Source organism: Thamnophis sirtalis, unplaced genomic scaffold (genome assembly GCF_051295495.1).
Source record: "Thamnophis sirtalis isolate CommonGarterSnake01/CBP01778 unplaced genomic scaffold, rThaSir2_p1.2 scaffold_11, whole genome shotgun sequence".
NCBI classification, from domain to species: Eukaryota; Metazoa; Chordata; class Lepidosauria; order Squamata; family Natricidae; genus Thamnophis; species Thamnophis sirtalis.
Window position 1 is genome coordinate 54,973,839 of NW_028261391.1, and position 10,314 is coordinate 54,984,152.

The 10,314-nt window shown below is 35.1% G+C and overlaps 1 long non-coding RNA gene across 1 annotated transcript; it reads right to left on the minus strand.

Annotated features, from left to right (window-relative positions):
• Window positions 1-369: 369 nt before the first annotated feature.
• Window positions 370-2,692, minus strand: LOC148043656 (uncharacterized). The gene is made up of 3 exons (XR_015697963.1): window positions 2,502-2,692; window positions 1,832-2,027; window positions 370-812 (listed from the first exon to the last, which is right to left on the minus strand). It is a non-coding gene; the product is annotated as an uncharacterized LOC148043656 (long non-coding RNA).
• Window positions 2,693-10,314: the final 7,622 nt, after the last annotated feature.

Sequence of the window (10,314 nt, forward strand, 5' to 3'; positions counted from 1 at the left end):
TTTAGTACCTTTTTTCACATTGCACAATTTAGTTCAATTTGGCCACTAAGAGCTGATGGTCTGAGCTACAATCAGGAAGTGTCTTAACAGATGTAAATGAACCTTTTCAGCATTGTTGGCTAAAATAAAATCTATCTGATTTCAGTGTTGTCCATTTGGTGTTGTCCATGTGTGTAAACATCACTTGTGTTGAATAAACCACATATTCATTATGCTGAGATGATTTTCCTGGCAAAATTGTACTAGGCAATCAACACCTTCATTCCATTCATCTAGCCCAAACTTACCTACTATTCTAGCAAATTTTCCTTGGCCTGTTTTTAAACTGAAATCACACATAATGTTCAAAGATTTCTTTTTGGCATTTACTTGAAAGCAAAAGATGTTCAATTTCATCATAATTTGAGTCTATAATTGGAGTGTAAATTTGTAGAATGGTGATGTTGAGTAGCTCTGTGACTGTCAACACATTTAGCCACTTGTCTGCTTATACAGAATGCAAGTCCCTTTCATCTGTTGATATCATTTCCAGAAAAATAAATTATAAACCTGCCTGATTCGAATTGACCACTGCGTGCCCAATGTAACTAACTGAGAATGTTTATAGAATAGAAAATGCTTATTATATTTATTTATCGTTGTCTTAAGATAGATTTCTTCATGAGTAAATATTATACTCTGGTGAGCATTTTCCATAAAACTGGTGAGGAATTTCCAAATATTTCAGGATTCATTACTCTCATAATCACTCATCAGTAAAACCAAACTAGAATATTGTCACGTGCCAAGAAAGGATAGCTCTGAGACCCATACTGAAAAAGAAACAAAGTTACAAATAGATACACATTTGTTTTTTCAGGATCTTTCATATTTTCTAAAAATGAGACTATAGCAAAAGCAATATTTATGCAGAATATTTATACAGAATAGGAAAAGCAAAAAATGAAACAATGGAGCCCGAGACATGCTCATCTGTGCTTCCAATATAATGCATGTTTATACTTAATAATACTTCTTTATGGTGTTGTAATCTGATCATTAGTTAAGCAGCACCAGTTTTTCTCTCTAAACTTGATATTGGTAGATTAGAGCATGCAGTCTGCTATCTGTGACTCATCATTTTCTCATCTTACATAACCTGTTCCTTTGACTGCTTCCCAGAGATGAGAAAAATTGGTTTCTGCATGCCATTTCCTTGTCCATTCATAGCTGACCTAACTTATTGACGTCACTGGGTCTGTGGAGGCTCTAGGCCAGATTTTTCAATTCATGAGAGTCAATAGTAACCAGCAACTGATCTTTGTTGTTTGCAAAAAAAAAAATCAGAATTTTACCAAAATAAAGATTTAAAGTATTAAAAAAATTAGAATTTTAAATAAATTGTTTACAATAATATCTGGTGTTTGTAGAAATAATCTATACCTGTGATTTATAGAACTTCTGAAATATAAGACAATATAAAGGGATCTCCTTGTCTATGAAACAATGTGTGTGTGGGGGGGGACAAATGTTTGTTAATATGTCATATACAATCCAAGATTAAAGGTGATTTTTAACAATTCAAAAAAGGAAACCAAGCATGCACATTATATTAAAATCATTTAAGGTATACTTGAATTGTTTGTTCTGTTTAGTTCTGTGGACGGAACTCAAAGGAGTCCCTGTGAATTTAATTCCAATAATCATTGATGACTATAGGGAGTGGCATACATCTCCATTTTGAGACCATGAGCCAGCGATGTCTGAAGATGTTACTGCAGTCATGTGGCCAACATGACGTCGTGGAGTGCTGTTTCCTACCCCCCAAATTGGTACCTATTTATCTACTCACACTTACATGCTTTTGAACAGCCAGGTGGACAGGAGTTAGGTGAAGATGTGTTCCTCCATCACGGATGTTCAGGTCTCTAAAGCAGGCCCAATGTCTTAACTGCTGAGCCATTGTGCTGTCCTTTAGTTCTAGGAGTACTTGCAAAATAGTATCCATTGCTCCAAGATACAAGTTCTGTTTGGTTTTGAACTTGTTACTAATAGTCAATAGGGAGATTATTAAAAAAAGAAAAAGAACATTATTAGAAATATAGTCTCTTTTTTCAAGTCATAACATTTTAATGAAATACTTTAATAAAACACTAGTGGACTATTTGTTGAAGATATAAATTAATCCCAACTGCAAAAGTATATCTTGAAAGGTAAACGTATACTTCTCTTTTAAAGTGATCAGCCTAATTTCTTCAAAGCCTTTCTATATTTTTCTTGTGCTATATTTTGAGATATTTAAAATTATTTGTGTACAAGTGATCCTCGAGGTACTCATAAATTACTGTTCAAGGTTACAACAGCCCACCAAAGAGCCATATACTACCCTATTTCAAAGTTATGAATTCTACAGAAGTCACCTCGTCATTCACCCTATCTCTTCCCCCCATCCATGCCCTGCTGGGTCCCCAAAGGCACTGGGCCTGCTTTGTCCCCCTCTTCCACCCCTCACAATCCCTTACTTTCCTTCTGAAGACCTCCAGAACTCAGAATATGGAGGAAGGGAAAAGAAAGTAGTGTAGGTCTTTCTTGCTGGGCCATGTGGTGTGTCCATTTGAAATCTGACCTGCTGGACTGGGCAAGGCAGTCAACAGAGTCTGTTTTTTCCAAGTCTGGTTTCAAAACATGCTTTTCCTTCCAGGCAATATAGAAACTCTGCAATGCACAAACTTTGTCTCATCATGCTCTGATGAATTAAAGAGGAAATGCAGATGGAAAAAGAAGAGCTGCTTTGTTCAGTCCAGCAGACCTAGGAAGATTAATTGTGTTGCAAGTACCTATCTATACCAATGACTGCATCTCTGGGGATCCCTCTTTTAAAGTACTGAAGTTTTCAGATTATACAACAGTCATTGGTCATTTGAGACAGTGATGAGTCTGCATACAGATTAAAAGTTGAAAAACTGGCCCTGTGGTGCGGTTGGAACCATCTGGAGCTGAACATGTTTAAAACTGTAGAGACTAGAGTGGATTTTAGGAAGAGTCCTTCTATTCTGCCACCTCTTACTATATTTGACTGCACAGAATCAGCAGTAGAATCCTTCAGGTTCTATAGTCTTCCAGGATTTGAAATTGACATCTAATATTAGAACCATCATTAAAAAGGCACAACAAAGAGTGTTCACATGTACCAGGAGCTGTCGATACAGCTCTACAGAGAAATTATTGAATCTGTCATTTGTACTTCTATAACTGTCTGGTTTGGTACAGCAATCAAACAGGACAGATACGAATTCCAACAGATAGTTAGGACTGCAGAAAAAACAATTGCAACCAGCCTGCCCTCTATAGAAGACTTGTATATTGTGTGGGTCAGAAGGAAGGCTGAGAAAAGTATCTACAGACCTATCACATAAAGACATAAGACCCTGGACATAAACTGTTTCAACATCTCAGGACGCTGCTCTAGGGCATTGCTTGCCAAAACAATTAGACACAGGAATAATTTTTCTCCTCATGTCATCACTCTGCTGATCACTTAATTCTCATAGTACTGTCTTATGTCTAAGTATATTTACTTAAGCCATATGGTTGAAGTATTATTATTATCATCACCATCTTCTTTACTACCCCCTCTTATTGGTATCATTATTATAATTATTATTACTCTGTTGCTTTGTGCGTCCATTGACAGCTTTTGCACCAGGGACAAATTCCTTGTGTATCTAATCATATTTGATCAATAAACTCTTTTCTCTTCTCTTTTCTTCTGAGAGTACAGGTCATTGGTAAAGACAACTAAGTCCATGTCTATTCCAAATCTAGGTCTAAATCCAGACTATAAGATTCTAGAAAAGCCAATTCCTCTATTAATTTCTATGTTACTACATTGAGCTCTTGAACCAGAAGAAAAAGAATCATTCTGAAATTAAAATTGTACATAACTAGTTTCAGGTTTGGGAATAATCTGCATTGGCCTGCAATTGCATGTGTAATTTTATTTTTATCTCTTATAAATTTAATAGCAAAAAATAGTTAAATCAGTGAATTAATGAATGCAATTATACTCGTCTTTTTTTTACTTTTCTTGAAAGCTGGGCTTTCTATAATTTTTCAGATAAAGGATGCCAAACTACTTGGAAATAATATAAAAAAGAAAGTGACAGACTTAACAGAAATCACAGGGTGTGAAAAATATATTTTAATGTATTAATTCAGTGGTTTGTCTTAAGGTGTTTCATTATCTGGTCCTTTGTAATTTTTGCACAAAAAATTCAACTTTCAGTTCTGGCAAAAGTGTATTCCAGAAATATTCCGTGTCCAGCCCATATTTCAAACCAGTTTCACAACTACAATAAAAGTAAACACAACTCTTCTTTATACATGACATTCTATTTATACTTGAGCAATATTTTCCTGTAAAAAATGTAAAAATACATTTTATAACCATGACAACAGCTTTAGGAAACATAATGTTAGTCTTGATTTAATCAAATGTGAACAGGGTTACTTATCATTCAGTCTTTCTCAGTAAAACATCAGTTTATTCCTTAGAGGTAACATATTTCTCATTTTGTTGCTCAGCTTTATAAGAACAGGGATAGAGCAGCTTTACAAGAACACATAGCACAGCATTAGTTATGACTGGACTGTGGGCAGCAATCTCAGTTGAGCTAGCAACCAGGAGCCGTAGGATAAGACAGTAAACCAGCTCAAAGAGTAATTCATAGCAATCAATCAATAAGCAAGGGCAAGGAATAAATTAAAAACCAAAATGAAACCAATGAAAAACTGAAGGCAAAGAGCGAAGAATAAGAGAAAAATAATTGACATAATAGTAGAATTGTATAAATAATTCAAAAGAAGTATGTCACTACTTACAAAAGCACATACAAAGCAACTAGTCATTTATTATGTTATTGTTCCAGGTATGAACTTGGAAAAAGATGTAGCTGTTTCAATTATTTAAATTGAGACGCTTCATATGTATTTTTGCATTTTGTGAATCATCTCTTTCAAAGGATGAGCAAAGTCCTACTGTGTATTTACCATGCAATATTAAGTATTGTCAGTATCTATGGTATCTATAGCATCATTATGTTATTGTCATTCATGAGAACTTGTCCTTTGTTTCCATTCAACATAAGAACTCCAACCACAATCAAACCAGTTTACCACAAAGACCAACCCAATTAGTATGCGACAGTATCCCTGGCTGGCTGTTTATCACCAGCAATAGATATCTGGATGAGCAGTACATCTGAATATAAATATTTTCCATGAACTTAGTTTGCCACCTAAAAACAATTATAATGATCAACATCACATGTTAAGTTAATGACTTCCAGAAATGTTGTTTTTTTCTTTTTTTAATATAAGTGTCTGTATCACTTTAGCAACTTACTCAGGAAACAAGTTTTACTTGTTTGCTTATTATTCATTTTAATTGACTCTAGAGGCAACATGACTCCAAGCATTCTGAGCAGCTTACATATTAAAAGTCATGAATCGTTTTTTAAAACCCAAATAAAAATATCATGAACATCTGGAATTTCACAGCACAATTCCCCCAAACAGAAGTATACAAAACTCAGACATTGTCAACAACCAGCTCTTGTTAGAATTTTTCTTGGCATGACTTGCTTAAATAGTAGCCTAGGTATCATTGTTTCTTACTACTATGTGTAGCTCCAGATACCAAAGTCAATCATAACAGAATTATTTCTTAAAGTTCCAAATCAAAAGTGACTATTCCAAATCATGGAATCTCTTTTAATGGGAACTAGAAAGCAATCCTTTGTTGCCACAGTGTCTGTCCTCAGGAACAGACTCTCTAAGATGTCCAGAATCAGAGATGGAAGAAGCTGCTTAGAATGCCCTGGGCAAATAATAGCCACAAGGTGAGACAAGCAATCAGTCAGTTATGGCTGAAATGATCAAGAAACATTTAAATGAACTAGAAGTCATGAGAGACAAGCAATTGAACTTTTGAACTGTATTGTTGATTACTCAATAGGCCATATCAAAATACAGAATATAAATGCAGAATAAAATAAAACCTATGTAAAAATGGAATAAAGTAAACAGATTAAATAAAAAGAATAAATAATATTTCCATGTCAGCTGTACAATTTATCCCATCGGGCTCATATATACAATAGCAACAAAACTGTTTTATTCAAACAAAGGGCCGCATTATATGTGATTTTTGAATCCCAACCATACAATTTGAAAAGTATATTTCTAGTATCTCATTCATTACAATGTGCCAATCTTACTGATTGTTCTATTTTTTTGTACTCCTATGTCCATGGTTCTTTGTGCAGCAATCTTTTTAGCTTGTTCTCCAGTTGTATAAGAGAGAGGTAGACTACAGCTTCTAATGTAATTTGTCAGTCGTACAGTCCAAGAGGTCTTTAATTAAGGTTTTGTTTGTTCTAAGAGACATAATTTTGGGAGTTTGTTCATTTCCACAACATTAATTTGGATCAATAATTATATGTTCTGATTTTGGACAAAGAACAAATTCTATAAATTTCCAATTCAGTTATAGCTGTGGAAGCTGAAGTCCTTTTATCCATATCCAAGATACATCTAAAAGTTGTGATTGTGTTTGTTCTAGGATTGATATTTGTTTTAAGCTGCAAACTTCAGTTCCATATAAAAGCTGATCTCGGTCTTAGAAGAACTAGATCTGACTTTCCTGCTAGCCTAGACCATGTGGGCTGAAGATATGGAAGAAAAGAGGATATATGCAAGACTTCTTGGATGACAACAATGTTCTTGTTGGTGGTTGACATACTTGATGCAAGTTCCATTTAAGAACCACCACTGTTTTCAATAGTTCTCCATGGAGAACAACCACTCCAGTTCCTGGAAATCTGTATGTTTGTCTCCTGATGCTGCTTGTATTTACAAAATCCCAAGTAAAGCTGCTTGTATCTAGTCTTCGGTGTCTTTGATCTTGAGATACATCCCTGAGTTGCTGACAATCTGGAAAGCTTTAAAAACCATGTTGTTTTCCTGGATATTGGGGTTGGAAAGTTAATGGAATCTATTGGACATAAAACAAAAATGAAAGGAAACTGAAAGGCAGGGTTATTTGCTGTAGACAAAGTTGAGTTTGAATTTCATGACTGCTCCTTCTTATATTCTTTATGGGTTAATTTCTCCAAATACTTTCCTTTTCTTCACAAAGCAAGAAATTATCTATGTTCTTGTGGTCAGCCTATAGTCTTACCTACTTCTCAAGCTTAATATAGAGAAATTCTAGAAAAAATACTATGAAAAATGGATGATCTTTGGTCCACAACCATCCAAATGTACCTCACTACTACTAACTAATTACATTTGATTTTCCTTTTGGTTTTTGGTTACTTCAGCTCCATTTGCCACTGAACACGTGTAAGTGTGTATGTGTATGTGTATTGTGTGTGTTCATGTATGTGTGTGTACATGTACATTTATTTGTTTATCTTGGTGATGTATCCTGAAACCGGAGTTGGTCCACTTTGCAACCTTATATATTATAGCTCTAGATTTAATCAATCAAAAACAAAAATCCATACAAAATCTCTTTAATACCTTTCCTCAAAACTGGAAATATTCCAGCCCTAACTGGTATAGCAGTGGCTCTCTTCCATTAAGCACAAAGCTTCCTATTGACTTTACGTCAGTCACTCAGTGATTAAGTAGTGGTTGTAGTTGTTTTGAGGAAGATTTGAAGAGTCAGTACTATGTAGGCTGCCTTGAATTGTACAAATAAAGGTGAAATATAGTTTAAAAAAGAAATAAAGAAAGAAATGCAGTCTCTGGCCATCAAAACATTCTCATGAACATGGATACAACTATTTCTTTTCTTTCTAGCTAAAATTGCTTGTTCACATAGCTTTGAAACACAGCTTTCCACTTCTATTGTATATTTTCTGGCAAGGAGAAAAGTAAGGAGCAGATAGAGAGCTCTGAACACAAACTCTGTAGGACAACATATTTATTAAAATTGGAATTATATGAATGTCACTATTATGTCTTTGAGAAACTAGAATAAACTCAATAGAGGCAATACTATAAATCTGAGTGCAGAGGATAGAAATTAAAATGTTCAGTGAGAGCCTTGAACTTAAATGTCTCATTAAAACAAGGAAAAGAGTCAAAATTTAGCTTTACTGTGACATCTTCATTTCCCGACTTGTCCAGTAAACCTAGTGCAATCTGACAGTTGCATGCTTGTTACTGATAGTCTGTTTATTGCACAAATGTTGGTATTTCAAGAAGGTGGTTTGTTTTCCTTGTCTTCCTCTTAATAACATATCTGCCAAAATTAATAAAAGCAAGAAAAGCAAGAAAAAAAGGGACACAGTTTTTAAAAAAGGAATTTTACTAATAAGATAAATAGTAAGTGGAACTTTTTTCCTATGGCTGTTCCTGTTTTATGGAAGCGAGAATCAATGCTGAGCATGTACTTGCAATGCCATCTTGTGGTGAAAATAAAATTGAGCTAAAAGTATCAGCAACGCATTTCCAGAAACTTCATTGGTTGTAGGATCTAACCTGGCTCGATCACCAATACCAGAGGTTCTTGGTTGTCTTTAGAACATTAAGAAGATTTATTAAATCATCAAACCCCCAATCCCAGGGATATTTTAGTTTCTATGTGTAGATGAAACCACATACTTAATATTGAAATATTTTTTTCACTCTCTGTAGTTTGTGTCTGTTTATTCTTTAGTATAGGAAGTGCCTCGTGTAACCCATGCTCACAGTATTATATACTATAGTTGTAACAATGGAAGGAATTCTGTCTTTAAGACTTCCTGGAGAAAAGATAAAAGGTTGTTTGATCCTAGCAGAAAACAAATTCCCCCCTGAGGCATTATAATCACAGGTTTTATTACAAGTTTTATTACAAAAAGTCCATATTTTACAGGATAATCTCTCATTCCTACCTTGACATGTACAATTCAGTTTATTGATGACTATGTGAGAAACTGATGTTTTCCTTCAGTAGGATTTTATGGCTTTTTTTTTCACCATGGAGAAGACCAAGGATTGGATTCAGGGGTGGGTTGCTGCCGGTTTGGTGCGCATGCGCAGTTGCCTTTAAATAGGTCTGCACATTTTGGCATTAAAAATGCAAAAAAAAAACCAAAACATGCCATAGCGACAGACAACCCAGTTCAGAGGTGTGGCCAGCCTGGGTCACGGCCGGTTCTGCAGCCCAGGCCAACATTCCACTAACAGTTCGGCTGAACTGGGCCAAACTGGTAGCAATCCACCTCTGATTGGATTACTGAACTGATGGACAAAAGTGCATTTGTTGCTATAGTTGAGGTATTGTTATGTTTTAGATTATAAAGTAGACCAGAAGAGATATATTGCATATCATTGATTAGTTGAAAGAATAGGAATGATTTATTCCTAGAGCCAAGGTGGCGCAGTGGTTAAATGCAGCACTGCAGGCTACTGCTAGATCAGCAGGTCAGCGGTTCAAATCTCACCGGCTCAGGGTTGACTCAGCCTTCCATCCTTCCGAGGTGGGTAAAATGAGGACCCAGATTGTTGGGGGCAATATGCTGACTCTCTGTAAACCGCTTAGAGAGGCCTGAAAGGCCTATGAAGCGGTATATAAGTCTACTGCTATTTATATATGCAGTAATACCAAACAGGTTTAGGACCTAGTAATCTAGTATCCTCCATACTTAATAGAAATTGAAATTTAATGCCTGAGGTCCAAATCCAGTGATCCAGTCTCTTTACCACCTCATAGGTTACCCATCACAAGATGTCCCTGGAACATAGACAGAGATAAGAATTTAATGTGTCTCCCTTCTATGTGGATCATTCTCACTGTTCTTTATTTAAAAGGTTAGTAATCTCTTAATTCAGTTTTCTGTCCAGGCACACTTATACAGAACATGTGTATATAATATATATTATAAGCAGAAATTTTATTTCTGTTATATTTTTATGGTTTTCACTAATATTTTCTTCAAATGCTCTTCCATGGATATTCCTACAAATATACAATTTAGAACATACAAAAGGCACAAAATTGCTTATTTCTAAATTGAGAGGGTTGGTTATCATCAACCCCTCTCAATTTAGAAATAAGCAATTTTGTGCCTTCTCCCTCCACATTATTCTCTAAGGTAAAGTCAGTTCTGCTGTTTTTAATACTTGTTCAAAACTTCTTGTTCTTTTCACCACTGTGTCCAAACATATGCCAGGTTGTTTATAAAGTGGTTTATTTCTGAAAATTCAGTTCTATGCTCGCATCTTTATTTCTTTAGGGTTCACATTCCTTCAGTCTGTTCCATTTTCCAAATCCCTCACCCC